Consider the following 16,931-nt stretch of genomic DNA (forward strand, 5'->3'; position numbering starts at 1 on the left):
CCACGTAAGTTCACAAGGCTCTTACTTTATTTGAAACTGAGACGTTGAAAATTGTGGCGCCGGACTGGGATTCGAATTCGATTTCACTGTGTTCCCCAAGACTGCAAACTCTTCTAGGCCTCCTCGAGAGGCACCTATCTGGTTTCGGATCCTGATCAGCACAAGATATTCATTATTTCATTTCAAGCCCTAGCATGCGCACTCGAACTACTAGTGAAAAATACTTGCCTATTCAACGTCTCTTCGTGCGTTGTCAGCTGTAACGTGTTCGTTTCAACTAACAGTCACATGATGAGCTTTTTATCACACCATTACAAGATCAAACGTTTCCTTACATCATTTCAAGTTCAAACATTCCTCTCCATCCTTGGCGAAAACGGATTTGGGTTTGACGTTGTGTTCGTTGTGATCACCAATAACGATATGTTGTGCATTCAATTTGTAGCCAGCAGAGTATATTCCATGACATCATTGAAAGTACAAACATGCCACTCCTAGCTGTTATTGGAAAAGAATTTGACAGTTAAAGTGTCTTCATGATCACGTGTGCGGGGTTTGAATTCCATTCAGCACAGAATTTTTCGTCTCCTGATGTCTAGCTTAACATGCGCGCATCTCGCCACTGTTGAACCAACAATAGCTATTTATGGCCTGTTCCTGGCTAGATGACGACAGCGCTAGACGCCGGGCTCGAATCCCAGTCAGGCAAAAACTATTCTATCGTCATTTAAGGTTCCAACATCTCGCTATTTGTGAAAACATTTGATAATTAACTTCTGATTTTACGTACTTCATTAACAATCCGATTAGGTGCTGGGCTCGCATCTCTGTCACAAGAGTTACGTGATGGCATTTCAATTTTAAACATGTGCATACCTTGTTTCTTGTGAATGACACCATATTAAACGTTGTTGGGGGTTGTTGCAGGAAGGTAACTGTTATGACAGGATTCTCAGGTCAGTACAAACATTTTCGTCATTTGTTTTCAGGATCTGAATTGACAACTGATACTGGTGCAAACGTCTGTACTTCACCTCTCTTTATGCCTGGTGATCGGGTCTCTATAAGGCACAAACAAAGCTTAGCTTAGTTAGCGATGGCTATAGGTACTGGGTTTGTATCCAGGTCCAGAACGACGACGTTGGTCACGTCGTTTAAAGTTCAAATTTGTGAACACGTAACTGTTGATGTGTTATGAGAAGAATGATATTACTGGTGATTCGCTGTTAATGTTGAGATTTCCGTAGAGTGCTTGTTGCCGTTAATCGCGTTGTCTTACTGGTTCGTCCAATATCCAGTTTTCAGAGCCACTCGCTGTTGAGCGAAGTTCAGCACGTGTATGGAAAACCTTTTCGATAGCGAAAATTTTTTTCCAGTTGCCGTACAGCTTTGTCACTCCACATATTCTCTTAAGTATTTAATTTTGACTAAGGATTACTGAACGATATATGTAAAATAACCCTTTTTCTCAGAACGTTTCGAATGTCACTCGTAATTAAGGTTAATTTACGAGTGTTATGAGGTGTCTCATCGCTAAGAACGTGTTTTCTAATATGTTTTGTATGACGATATTAGTTGACGCTTAGACTGACTGCCATAAAGACCTTTGGTCTCTAGTAGTCTCTTGCGGTACCCATTGTGTGTAGTCACACGACTGTACCCTACGGGATTTTGGTGTTTAGAGGACCTGTAACACTACTACGTTATGTTGGTTGTATTCGGCAGTGACCTACTTTTCTTGCTGTCAAGTGTACATGATGAAAGTTATGTATTCAAATGGGTCAAGAAAACCACCGATATACACTTCTGTAGAGGGCCACTCTAAGTCCATTTTGTGTTGGACACGGAAAGCCTTGATAACGCGATGCGTCTGTTCCGATACTCCTGCTGTCGAGACATGGGCACTATGTGAAATCCAGCCGGGGCATACCGCACAAGACGATCTAAACCGCAGCGATTGCTGCCATCAGATAGCCGGGGGCACAAGGATGGAACGTAACGGTCCACAGTATTCACAGGCCTTTCCGGTTTCTTCTGTAGGTCATCCACCCAAGAAGCAGAAGCAGCAGCACTTCGTTGTCCAGATGTAGAATCATTACCAAGGCTCTACAAGCCTGCGACCTCCACAGACGGCTTGTCAGCAGAGAGAGCAGACGGTAGACAGCAAGGAGTCAAAGATTGCACAGGGCAAACCGTTGACGTTAGTGGGGAACGAGTCACGTTCAGCAGCACGTGTTCCGAGATCGACGCGACTTCCGACGTCGGTTCGCCATACCATGCGGCCATCCTGAGGAGACAATCCGCAGATGGCGTACGACTGCGTTTCTTGCACTTCCTCAGATACTTCTGCTTCCGAAAGTGTTGTTCCATACTGGAGTACGATCGGCCATAATCCGACGCCACCCCATTCAGAAGGGAGGCTCAGGTTGGTACGACGCCCGAGACGATGTCCATCGCAACTGTAACGTCGATTCTCTGCTTCAGACAGTCATCCGAGGACGTCGGTTCTGCCGGAGATGATCGAGAGGGAGTCTGAAGTCTTGCGAACCACCAATGTCCGACAACGACAGCACATCGTAAGGAGTCTGCGCCGGTACAGCCAACATTTTCGCAACAGCGGCGTAGGTAGTACAGCAAGTGCCACGGGTGGTGCGAAGACTCTTACTTGCGTGTAAATCAGGCACCTTCGGAGGCAATCCGACCGGATTTGGCCCTCCTGGCCACAGACTACACGAGCTCGGAGCTGAGCGTCGTACATTCAGATCGCTCGCACGCCGCTAATCATCACATCAGAAGGCACTTGCTTCGTCATCTCAACTTTGATCTGATGCACGCCGTTTAAAAGTGGTAGTCTCAAAGGTCGGCCATTTTTCTGTGACATCACTGATGACATTTCTCTAAGGTCGAAAGACAGATTTAACTCTACGCAGTACGATACTTAAAAAGGAAGTTAAAAAACAAGCAGGGTACCATGGCCAGATCCCTCGTGATCAACTGAAACAACCCCAACATGGCCTTCGTGGGTGAAAGATAGCACAACATCAGCGTAAACATCTTTGGTCTGCTGTTCGATGTACAGTACGTTGCTCGTGATGGAGAAGTGAATTCCTACGACATCTTGCGGTGTGCGATAAAGTTCGTGACGTACACTACTGACCTTTGAAATTGCTACACCACGAAGATGACGTGCTACAGACAGGAAGGAGATGCTGTGATATGCAAGTGACTAGCTTTTCAGAGTATTCACACAAGGTTAGCGCTGGTGGCGACACCTACAACGTGCTGACATGAGGAAAGTTTCAAATCGATTTCTCATACACAAACAGCAGTTGACAAGCGTTTACTCGTGAAACGTTGTTGTGATGCTTCGTGTAAGGAGGAGAAATGCGTACCATAACGTTTCCGACTTTGATAAAGTTCGGATTGTAGCCTACCCGCAATTGCGGTTTATCGTATCACGACATTGCTGCTCGCGTTGGTCGAGATCCAATGACTGTTAGCAGAGTATGGAATCTGTGGGTTCAGGAGTGTAATACGGAACACCGTGTTGGATCCCAACGGCCTCGTATCACTAGCAATCGAGATGACAGGCTACTTATCCGCATGGCTGTAACGAATCGTGCAGCCACGTCTCGATCCCTGAGACAACAGATGGGGACATTTGGAAGACAACAACCATCTGCACGAACTGTTCGACGACGTTTGCAGCAGGATGGGCTATCAGCTCGGAGACCATGGCTGCGGTCACCCTTGTCGCTACATCAAAGACAGGAGCGCCTGCAATGGTGTACTCAACGTCGAACCTGGGAGCACGAATGCAAAGTGTCATTTTTTCGATTGAATCCAGGTTCTGTTTACAGCATCATGATGGGCGCATCCGTGTTGGCGTCATCTCGGTGTACGCATCCGTCATCGCCGTACTCGCGTATCACCCGGCGTGATGCTATGGGGTGCCATTCGTTACACGTCTCGGTCACCTCCTGTTCGCATTCATGGCACTTTGAACAGTGGATGTTACATTTCAGATGTGTTACAGCAGCTGGCTCTACCCTTCATTCGAGCCCTGCGAAACCCTGCATTTCAGCAGGATAATGAACGAACGCGTGTTGCAGGTCCGTACGGGCCTTTGTGGATAGAGAAAATGTTAGACTACTGCCTTCACCAGCACATTCTCCAGATGTCTCACCAACTGAAAACGTCTGGTCAATGGTGGCCGAGCAACCGGCTCGTCATAATACGCCAGTGACTACGCTTGATGAACTGTGGTATCGTGTTGAAGCTGCATGGACATCTGTACCTCTACACACCATCCAAGCTCTGTTTGACTCAATACCCAGGCGTATCACGGCCGTTATTACGTCCAGAGGTGGTTGTTCTGGGTACTGATTTCTCAGGATCTATGCACCCAAATAGCGTGAAAATGTAATCACATGTGAGTTATAGTATAATATATTTGTCCCATGAATACCCGTTTATCATCTGCATTTCCTCTTGGTGTAGCAATTTTAATGGCCAGTAGTGTATACACTGTTCCACTCCAGCGCTCGAGGTTGTGTATGTTCCGCTTGAAAAGAGATTTGTATAGTTGCACTGCGTAAAGATAACGCCATTGCAGGTCAGAATTTGAAGGAAGATAGAGTCCTGGCATCGAGCGCTAACGTGTAAGCAAAAAAAAATTCCTTCCTAGCACTGCTCCGAGCACGGAGCACTTCCGCCTCACGGCACGTCACGGTTATGGGTCGACAGGCGGCTGTGAACTTCATGAGTATTACTAACCACATAAAAATATAAACAGACGTAAAACTTTCAAACTCGATTTTCTCCAGAAGGATCAAGAGTTGCGTCTTCCTGCTTACGTTCATTGAATCCGTAGTCGTGCCCTACACACCTGTCAGTATGAATCTCATCGGTCGAAGAAGGGTCGTATGACCTCCTTGGTAACTTGCATTTACAGCGGATCTCTCGTACAGTGTCATGTACCAATCTGGCAGGCAGGATGCGGCTGTTTGCTGATTCTGTCGTGCACAGGAAGGAGTCGTGCTTTAGTGGCTGTAAGGGATACAAAATGACTTTAAAATATTCTTAGTTAGTGTGGTAAATGGAAGCATCTGCAAATGAAGAAAAATATGAGCAGGAAAAACGAACCCATAATTTTCGAGTACAGAAATAGTAGAGTGATATTTGACAGTGAAGTCGATTAAATATTTTTGCGTAATATCACAAATCGATATGAAGTGGATGTAACATTAAGGACAGTTGTACGGAAGGTGAATGGTCGACTTCGATTTATTGGAGGAATTTTAGGAGAGTGTCATTCATCAGTAAAGGAGACCGCATACAGGAAACCAGTGCGACCCACACATGACTAGTGCCCGACTGGGTGGGTTCCACAACAGGTCAGATTAAAGGGAGACATCGGAACAGTGCAAAGGCGAGCTGCTAGATTTGTTACCCTTGGGTTCAAGTAATACACAAGTATTACGGAGATGCTTCGCAAACTCAAATGGAATCGCTGGAGGGAAGGCGACATTCATTTCGAGGATTGCTATTGAGAAAATTTTGAGACTTGGCAATTGAAGCTGGATGCTCAACAATATTCTACTACAGTCAATATAAATTTTGCGTAAGGACCATGAAATAAGAGAATAGAAAGGAGGCATGTAGCCGTTTTTCCCTCTTTCCAGTTGCGAGTGGGATAGGAAAGGAAGTGACTAGTAGCGATACATGGTACCATACGCCACACACCGTATTGAGACCTGTGGATAATTTATGTAGATGTAGATGTATATGTGCCCTTGCTACAGCCTAGGTATTATACACGAAAAGTCCACAAAGTAATACTTTAACATTGTTGAAGTATATTTGTGACGAAACTTTTTTTGATTTAATAATTAATTCATTGATTTCTAGATTGGAAAACATATGTACAAACTAGTGAAGCTAATTGTCTGTTAGGTTCTGTCTGGAGTTCTTCAGCCTCAGATTATTTGACAGTTTTTCTAACGATTCGCCAGTACGAGTGGCTTGCATTGTCCAAGCTTCATCCACCAATGTCGTTGGTGGAGCTGGACGTAGACTCTTGTCCACCATCAGCAAGAGGGCTTAGCTTTGGCAATGATAACCACTCGCGCTGGCGAAACGTTAAGTAAAATAATCATTGACAGTCTATCAACAAATGTCCACGAATGCTGTAACAGTCTCATATTGCACACAGGTTTCCCGAAGCCCCTAGTTGATACTGTCGAGGTCTTTCTCTTCACACTTATTTCTCCTCCTGCAGTTTTACTTGTTGTATTGCACCACTCATCAGTCCACGTTAAACTGCAACGTTATCCTTTAAGAGGCTTGGTATATCATTTCAAAGATGTCAGGAGGTCAAGTGTCCACATTTTCCAGCTGGACATTACACAGTAAAACACCGAGGAGTTTACAAAAACTCTCGTCTTTATGACAGCGTTATCTTTGTGTTAGTCCGTTACGAGTCCTGCGAGGTACTCTTTCGGCTGATATTCCGAGATGGAAAACCACAACTCAGTCCTTGAATATTCGCTAAGAGCTTCGTTTAGTAGCTGTGGTCTCCAGTCCGAACACCGGTTTGACACAGCTCGCCATTCTAGTCTATCATGTGCTAGCATCTTCATCCCCGCATTATTACTGCTACCTAAATCCATCTGAACTTGCTTATTGTTTTCGTCCACGTTCACTTCCATGAAACTAATACTCTGGACAAATATTTCCCTCAAATACTTCTTAATTCTGAATTTTGTCTTTGTTTTTAACCATTCCTCTTCTACACAATGGTTTTTCTTGACATTGCCAGTTTGAATTTTACATCCTTTCTGCTATAGCTAATTTTTAACATTAATTCCCTTGATTTTCTATATTTACACATCAACACATAGGCTGAATATTGTCGGGGATGGGCTACAACCCTGACTCATTACGTTTTTAACCACTGCTTCCCCTTCGTACGGCCTTCGACTCTTGTAGCTATAGTCTGGCTCCTGTACAAATTATTGATAACCTGGTGTCACAGGTTGTCAATGTCTGAAGTTATAAATAAATATGCAGACCTGCATTTATTTCACCCACCTTCCAAGATAATTCGCAGCTTCAGTATTGCTATACAGGATCCTACATTTCTCAGCATCCCAAACTGACCTTCCCTAATGTTGGAAAACATCAGCTTTCAATCTTTTGTAAACTATTTCAGCCAGTGTTATATAAAGTAAAGCCCTAATGAACCCCAAAACCCAATTAGGAAAGACCATCGTGATGTAAAGTAGGGAAAAGTTATCCTGACAAGTACGACAACTTTGCCGATGATATAACACCAGAAAGTCTTGATAAACACCTACATCAAGCATTACAGAGTGTGTTTTGGCAGAAAGTAAGAAGAAAAAAAGCCAAACATCTTAGTAATAATAGCATATTATTACCATGAATGTTAATTCTAAAGAAATGTCGGTCAAAGATAACTTTTATGTGGAAGCGAGTTGTAAACACAACGAAGAAATTCAATGCGTCTACAATACTCATTCACGGAAAAAGTATGTCGCTTGCTAGCTATCGTGCTATAAAGTCATGCGAGAGCACCTCTTGCCATAGTTGAACGAATGGAGTGCGACGAGATTGTTTCACATTCAAGAGTCGTTGTTGCGTGACGTAGAAGCACGGATTTTGTGAACTGATAACCAGACTAGAGACTTGAATCGAGATAGTATGCTGACTGTGTATTCCGAGTTGTTGGGCTTTGTTAAAGGAAGTAGGCAATATTGGACTCAACATCCATAGAAGTGAACTTATAGAAAGGAATGGACAAAGTTTCAAAAGACGATAAAACAAGTTTAGAGTATGGGGCATTGACACGGTATACATGAAGAAGACACAATTACGACGAGAGTTAAAGCTGTCGTAATTGTCACGATACTTGGAACCAATAGAACCGCCGGTGCTAATTAACCGTGTGTGAGTGTGGCGTGGTGTTTATAAAGTATTTACCGAAAAGGAACAATAACATTGTTAGTCAAAAGTGGAAATTCAAATTGTCGCCTCCATCATTGTATGAATATTTGGCAATTTCTCATCAAAAGATAATGAACAGTGACTATTTAACTTGGAAGTAAATTCGTGGACTTTTTGTTGTGACAAGGAAGGTTTGGACATACATAGTATTACGACGCAAGATAATGAAGACATTGTTAAACAGTATCTGTGGATCTCGCGTTATATAAAGCGAACAATTGTACTTAACAACGAACAAACAACGACCAATACGATCTGCAATAGAACCTTTCACTCGCTTCTGGTGATGTGGACGATGCGCACGAGGGAAGATTCATCAATTACTGCACTGAGGTGTTAACTGGGCACATAATAAATCAGATTCAAACCATAAGAGACAATCAGAGTGCGCAGTTCGCATTAATAAGGAAACTGTGCGGACCCGCAATCAAACTTTAATCATTACGCGAAGAAAGATTTCTTAAGAGCTTTTTCAGATCTTGTCTCTCGTTAACCGCCGGAGACATCCATCATCGCGCATCGCGTGTCGACTCCATCGACCAAGCTGTAGCAGTAACAGCTCCACGGCGTCTACAACACCAGCACGCGCCGGAGAGGGGACGTCACAATAACCACAATTCATTAAACTGACTGTCCTATAATACTTACACCTAGCCATTCCTGCCCTATTTGAAACTGGTACTATTACATTCTTTATTCGCGTGTTTCATATATCCTGCATATTAGGTGGAATAATCAAATGAAACTATATGGTTCCACAGATGTTTCTAAAAATCACGCATCTATGATTTATACATGCAGACTGAAGCGATGAATGAAAATATGTACTAACGCTTGGATTCGAACCATGGTTTCTTCTTCACTACACAGATTGCTAACGATTTCGCCACCATGGCACAATCCCTCTGCACAACTACTCAGACTGCTCTAGTACTCCTCCCTCCTCAGTCCAAATTTCCATTCATACCTTAATCCGTTTTTTGTGGTGGTGGTTAGTGTTTAACGTCCCGTCGACAACGAGGTCATTAGAGACGGAGCGCAAGCTCGGGTTAGGAAAGGACTGGGAAGGAAATCGGCCGTGCCCTTTCAAAGGAACCATCCCGGCATTTGCCTAAAACGATTTACGGAAATCACGGAAAACCTAAATCAGGATGGCCGGAGACGGGATTGAACCGTCGTCCTCCCGAATGCGAGTCTAGTGTGCTAACCACTGCGCCACCTCGCTCGGTTTTAATTCGTTTTATTTGATGTTGAGTCCAATACAATCGGAGAGCCTCTGCAGTGATATTCGAGTATCGTTCTGTATCAAGTGGGCTGAGGTGTGAACGGGAATTTGGATTGCCGAGAGAATCGTGGCAGAATAGTCCTTGAGTTGTGTTCGAGTGGAGTGGTGGTTCGTACATCTGCCTAGTGAACAGGAGACCCAGTTCGTATCCTTGACTTTTTACAAATTATAATTCGTTGCTTCAGCCTGCATTTATACATCTTAGATGATAGGTGGAATAGATTTGTTATGGCTGGCTCTTGAAGCGAATTCAGTAACTCCAAAGGAATGTCGTTTACTCCACGTGCATTGTTTCGCTTCTCATTGCCAGAGTTCTGCTAAATTCTTCTCGCACTATCGTCTCTCATCTCACCATCTAGTTCATATTTCATTTCTGTAATATTATCGACAAGTTTGTTTGCTTTGGAGAGAGAGCTCCTACACATTTCATCCACCTTTAAGCTTTCCCGTTTTAGCTTATTACTACTTTGCTGTTTGAGCTCTCTGTATTCATACATTTGTGTCTACAGCCATACATTTTTGGTACAGACTCTGGCTTTGCTATTTTGTGATTTATGTTAATTTTTAGAGGTATTTAATTTCTTTTCGTTGCTTTATTAACTCAACTTTTATTTCTTCTTCTCCAGACAGCTACATTCATTTCATTGTTATCCTAGAATGTCCCCTGGATCTTTCTTTTCGCCTGAGTCATACTCTCCTGTTTTCACTGTTTCAGTTAGGAAAATTGTCTAGTTTTATTGCATTTATTGCAAGTGATGTCTCCCTATGGAGAACTACAACTCCTGCTCCTGGTGGAAACATAAACGTGTGCTTGACTTTTGCCTAACTTTCGGCTCGTCACATTGTCCAGAGATCCAATTCACGCCTCTACAATACAGTTCCGTTCCTTATAACCTCGCCGGCCGCGGTGGCCGAGCGGTTCTAGGCGCTTCAGCCCGGAACCGCGCAGCTGCTACGGTTGCAGGTTCGAATCCTGCGTCGGGCATCGATGTGTGTGATGTCCTTAGGTCACTTAGGCTTAAGTAGTTCTAAGTTCTAAGGGACTGATGACCTCAAATTTTAAGTCCCATAGTGCTCAGAGCCATTTGAACCATTTTTCTCATGACCTCGAGCTTATATTGTCATAGCAGACTTGATAAATGTGTCCTACTTACATTCAGTATCTAGGTTGATATAACTGCGTAGGCTTCCACTGCCAGAGCCACTTAACATAAAGGTTTCCTGAGTACGACACTGCGTCATGATGTAACAGAAAAAAAGTTCTGGGTTTAGACTCAGAAGAAGCCCATTGTAACCGCTGCCGAAACGTTGGTTTCTCTAATAGAGATTTTGACATTAGGACTCCGTACCGTACTCTGAAAACGCTTATGTCAACTAGCTGGAATCGGATTTCACGAAAGAAGCAGGGCGACGCTTAGTAGTTGCTTAAATTGCCCTTATTTATTTGATATCAACAGTTTATCAATTCCGGACTGAGATTTTTATTCTGCAGCGGAATGTGCGCTGATATAAAACTTCCTGGTAGATTAAAGCTGCATGCCGAACCGTGACTCGAACTAGGGAACATTGCCTTTCCGCGCAACTGCTCTAACGATTGAACTACCCAAACACCTTTCGCGACGCGTTCTCACAGCTTAAACTCTGCCAGTACCTCGTCTCCTCTTTTCCAAACTTCACAGCAGCTCTTCTGCGAACTTTGCAGAACTAGCACCCCTGGAAAAAAGAATATTGCGGAGTCACGGCGTAGCCACAGCCTGGGGGTTGGGTTCCGAATCATATTTTCACTCTGCAGGGGAATGTCCACTGATATGAAACTTCCTGTCAGATTAAAACTGTGTGCCGCGCCGAGACCTGAACTCGTCTGTGTCTCTCCCACCGTATTACTTTGACACAGTCCAATTGAATAAAATTTAAGGGTCAGATAATAAGAGAATAGAAGCTTTCGAAATGTGGTGTTACAAAAGAATGCTGAGGATTACATGGGTAGATCACATAACTAACGAGGAGGTACTGAAGAGAAATTTGTGGCACAACTTGAATAGAAGATGGAATCGGTTGGTAGGGCAAATTTTGAGGCATCAAGGGATCACCAATTTAGTATTGGAGGGCAGTGTGGAGGGTAAAAATCGTAGAGGGAGACCAAGAGATGAATAAACTGAACTGATTCAGAAGGATGTAGGTTTCAGTAGGTACTGGGAGATGAAGAAGCTTGCACAGGTTAGAGTAGCATGGAGAGCTGCAGCAAACCAATCTCTGAACTGTAGACCACAACAACAAAGTTGTACATAGGTTAACAACTGTAACGGAACGAATACTCTAAACCGTACTTATATGCTGGTGCAGTAACGCTAAATGGTACCAATAATACTAAACACTATATATTTACCTATCACAGAAATTAACTAGAATTAACGGTTACTATGTTTTGATTTTGTCAGAGTATTCAGTACGTGAAGTATCCTCTGTAAAATATTTGATCTTATTCCGACACTGCACTTTTGCAATCATACACCGCGACAACGGTCCATGAATTGTTTTATTTAAAAATGAGAATGACGCAACTCCTCCATTACAGCTCTTTGTGGGTCAGAAGTTCCTTCCAAGCTTCACAGTTTTTCCGTAACATTTTTTTTTATGAAGACCTCAGTCTGCTTTCGGATTTATCATTTGTTAAAGTTTAGATCACATCTCACTTCACTGTGATGTTAATTTTGTCTGACGTTACCTGACCCGAGTGCTTCGTGTACTGACACTTAAATGAAATCAATGTTGGGAAAGTCGGGATAAAGCACAGACTCACACCGCATGCTCGCAGGTTAAGTGTATCCGACCACCTGCACTATAGAAGTTAGCTACGAGGCAACGAGCGATGCAAACGTGCTCAAGGTAACTTTTTCCTTGTTATCAACGTAATTCAGGGGCTTTTGTGATACAGAAACGTTTCAAAATTGCTGGCAGCGTTAATACTGGTGTAAAGGCGAAATGACACCTTTTTTTAGTTTATGGACCAAACAGCGTACCTGACGTAGTTATTAAACTTTAAACACTGCTTTTACTTGAATTGAGCTACGTAATATCCCCCGCTGAAGTGTGGGAGGACAATTGCTGTCAGCCGATACGCTTCGTTCGGTAATGGATCAGAAATAGTTTGCCAGAATTTAACCGTCGAATATGAGTGAAACACTGTAAGTCGATACTTTAATAGATCATCGGCATGAGGCACTGTAGAGGCAGACCATTTCAGAAAAAGTCTGATTATGTGGAGATATTGTAATTATACCATAGTAACATAGGATTTTTTCGAAATTTGGAATGACAGGCCAACACGATACAATGAACTATACATTGTTGACATATATTTTAACTCTGTGTGTGTGTGTGTGTGTGTGTGTGTGTGTGTGTGTGTGTGTGTGTGTGTGTGTGTCAAACAACGGGAGATGCATCATGATCTACCACTGTTATATTTGCCTGCGTAACCAAGTTATAATCATGCATAGCTACACAGCGCATACAATGAAACTGGTTGATTAGACGACTTGAAAAGAGAAATCGATCCGCTTAAGTTAGATGCAAAGGGAATTATTGTAATACGATGGTAGGAGAAACAGAAATTCAAATAGGATGAGTGTAAAGCTATTGATACAAAACTAAAATATTGTAAAGCAGGAATATGCCACATAATGAAGAAGAAAATAGGAATGTGGCTGAACTACTACTACGAGCAGCATGGTAAATGGATTTCTCTTCAACTAGCCAAGATAGGAAAACAGGACCCATTTCAGTAGTACAAATGTACTAGCATATTAGAGAGAGTGAAAATAAATAAAATGTTGGATTACAAAGTTAGCCAGTACTTCAAGGGAGATGAAAAATTAAGCGTTATGGTGAAAGGTAATTTGATAGTGGCAAAAGAAAGTTAAGTAAAATAATAGAGAAGTGTAGCATGGAGAATTACACCAAACTGTTCTCGAACTGAAGACTACGTCAGCAACAACATTATCTCCTTACTTTTCTTGTTTCTTCATCAGTGCTGCTTGGTTTCTTTTTTGAAACCGTAATTTATTATTAGGAAGCACTATTTTGTCTCGCTTCTCATCTCTCTCACTTATTATTTTGATCATTCTTCTTTTCTACACTTATTTCTTTTCTTCTGGACGTGAGCTAGGGGACATACCTGCAAAATAAAATGTGTACAAAATGCTAATAAATTTTCTGAATATATTACTTATAAAAACAGAAACAATAGTGAAGAACAGCTTGCAAGGAACCGTTCAAGTGCATAAACACAAATATATGAAAACCTTCTTTTTATATAGTAGAAGACATGTAGACCAATGAACTCTGAGGATACACTTGTAACCTATTCAGACAAAAGTTCTTTTCGTATAAATTAATATTTCTGTAACCTACGAAATGATTAAGCAGTCTTCACATCTGTTCCACAGTCTACTATACGGTTGCTGGATTACTTAGGAGTATACTGTCCATGGGCACTTACGCGCTCTACAGTCAACTACGGCAGGGGAATATTTGGCAGATTTTCGTCTAGCGAAAATGATTCTAAACATTCATGGTGGTGTCTGTTTGTACTATATCGTGACTCCCTACCACTTTCGCGCAACGACGCTCTGAGCCTAGGGAATTAGTTTGAACGTGGGACCTGTTGCTGGTAAGGAGACGCCAGACCACACATGACATGTAGAATTCAGAAGAGTTCAGTGAGACTAGCGATGATATAATCAAATGCTTAATGATCTCAGCGTCAGCTCCACTGCACTCCCTGTAAAAGAATCTTAATACTAACTAAATTTGGTGGAAAGGGTTCAAGGCTTTCCTATTTTTAGTTAGCTGGTAAAATAACGTCGAAAAATCAGTTAAGTTTACCATTGGTAACTTTATTGTACTCACAAAACATCATTTATAAATTGCACTATTGATAAAAGGAAATGTTTTAATACAGGATGGTAAAAACCAACTGCGTTCAACAAAAATGTGAACGAATATTCCCTGAATGGGTTTCCAAGTTCTACAATCGATCGAAGGATGACCTATGCCATATCACATCTATAACTAGGTTTAAATTAAGTTTCACAAAAGAGAAAACCATCAAAATGGTCTACAGTGACCCTCAATTATCCTTAATTACTTATTTAACTTGTCGTAGATTACAGTGGCTGATGTGGCTTCTCAATAGCTATATAAAAGAAAAATCATCGCGTTTCAGATCTTTTCTTCAAGTGGCAAATGTGAACACCATGAGTTTTAATTAACGATCGACACTAGTATTAAGAAAAAGGGGGTGTAACAAATGAGACTTCTGCAGTTCTGAGTCAAGCCTTATGCGCTCAAAAATGCGGCTTCGCGTGCTTTCATTACCTTGTCGGTGTTTAAGCACTGTCAGGGCGGCAGCGGCCAGCGCAGCAGCCATCCAGCTCGCCGTCTCGGAACCAACTCTCTCTTAACTTCTCCTTACTACAATTTACCGAAGTTAGTTTAAAAAACTATCTGGCTATGTTTTCATCTGACCAATCAGGGTCTCAATGTTAAACTTAAGCTCCGCCTACAAAAATTCTGTCTATCCAATGAGAAACGTTATACTTTTCGTGGTGGGGCAATGTTTTTTAAAGTTTTCAACGTAACAGAGACGCGAAAAAGTCTCACGCTAAAACCTGCAGCTGGTGTGGTCCTTTTAGCGTTATCGTGCGATCTATACTGATCTTCTGGAGGGCTCTATCTTTTAACATGGGCTGGAGGATTGTTCTAATGTAACAGAGACGCGAAAAAGTCTCACGCTAAAACTTGCGGGTGGTAGTGACCCTTTTTGTGTTAGCATAAGATCTATACTGCTTTTCTGGAGGGCTCTAGCTTCTAACATGGGCTAGGGGTTGTCCTTGACGTACCTGAGACGCGAAACAGTCTCACACTAAAACGTGCGGGTGGTGAGCCCTAGTGGTTAGCTGGAGACGTGGGTGTCCGTCCCTTATCGTAGAGCCTTCTAGCTTAACACGGTTCTGCTCTCGGCTTCTGTCCTCGTTTCTCCCCTCGGAACTGCGTCTGCCTCACAGTAGGAAGGTACGACATGCATTTGGGCATTCTTGTGTTAGTCTGTGGTATTCCATTTGCTCACTCGTTACTTGTATTACTTTGGTTAATTTAATGTCACGATTTATTCGGAGCTATGTGACATACTACTGGATTTGCTTATCATGTCAGGGTTTTCATGTAAGGTGTTGGATTTGCCTGACACCTTACATGATGTCCTGCTAATTTGACGCTTACTTGCATTGGATGTATGTTACCTGCATAATCAGCCGTTTTCGAGTTCTAGACCGATAAATATTTAGAAATAAAGTGCAGCAAATACACTCGAGAGCCAAAGTAACTCGCAGAGGCATGTGTATTCAAATACAGAAATATGTAAACAGCCAGAATACGGCGCTGCGGTCGGCAACGCCTACATAAGACAACAAGTGTCTGGCGCAGTTGTTAGAACAGTTACTGCGGCTACAATGACAGGTTATCAAGATTTAAGTGAGTTGGAATGTGGTGTTCTAGTCGGCATACGAGTGCTGGGACAGCATCTCAGAGGTATCGATGAAGTGAGGACTTTTCCGTACTACCATTTCACGAGTGTAACGTGAATATCGGGAATCCAGTACAACATCAAATCTCGGACATCGCTGCGGCCTGAAATGATCCTGCAAGAACGGGACCAGAGACGACTGAAGAGAATCGTTCAGTGTGACAGAACTGCAAACCTTCAGCAAATTGCTTCTGATTTCATTGCTGGGGCATCAGCTAGTGTCAGCGTGTGAACCATTCATCGGAACATCTTCCATATGGGCTTTCAGAACTGAAAGCCCACTCATGTTCCGATTATGACTGCACAACACAAATCTTTACACCTCGTCTGTGTCCACCAACACCGACATAGACTGTTGATGACTGGAAACATGTTTGCCTGAATGGACGAGTCGCATTTCAAATTGTGATCAGCAGATGGATGTGTATGGGCATGGAAGTAGGGGGGCTAGGCTGCTACCATCCCACATTCCATTGTTGCCAAATTTATTGAAGATGGCAGTGATGGCGTCATCAAAGATGGCGGCATATAGACTTGGCAACAGTGCATGATGTCATCCAAGATGGCGGGTTTTGGTGGGAGGTTTGAATTTTGGCGGGAAGTTCAAATTCCAACATGATAATGCATCACACCTAGGAAAATGACGTTAAAAAGTGATATGTCTTTATTATTTAACCAATTTCAAGCATGTGTGTTTGCGACAGGCTACAGAGCCCAACAGGCGTAGTTCATATCGTCGCCACCAGACAGCGCCACCATGGAGTCATCCAAGATAGCGGATTTTGGCGGGAAGTTTGAATTTTAGCGGGAGGAAGTTCAATTGGGCAACCTACACTAACCTAACATATCCCCCCCCCCCTCAGGAAATGACAGGAAGTTCAAATTCCAACATGACAATACATCACACCTATGAAAATCGACAAAAGATTGGTTACTTGCGCTTTCGATACCAACTGAATAGAATTATAGGAAACAAAGGCCACTTGTACTAACCTCAACCACCCAACCAACACTTCCTCCTACAAACTGGCGCCAAGT

Source organism: Schistocerca gregaria, chromosome 3, assembly GCF_023897955.1.
Source record: "Schistocerca gregaria isolate iqSchGreg1 chromosome 3, iqSchGreg1.2, whole genome shotgun sequence".
NCBI lineage: Eukaryota > Metazoa > Arthropoda > Insecta > Orthoptera > Acrididae > Schistocerca > Schistocerca gregaria.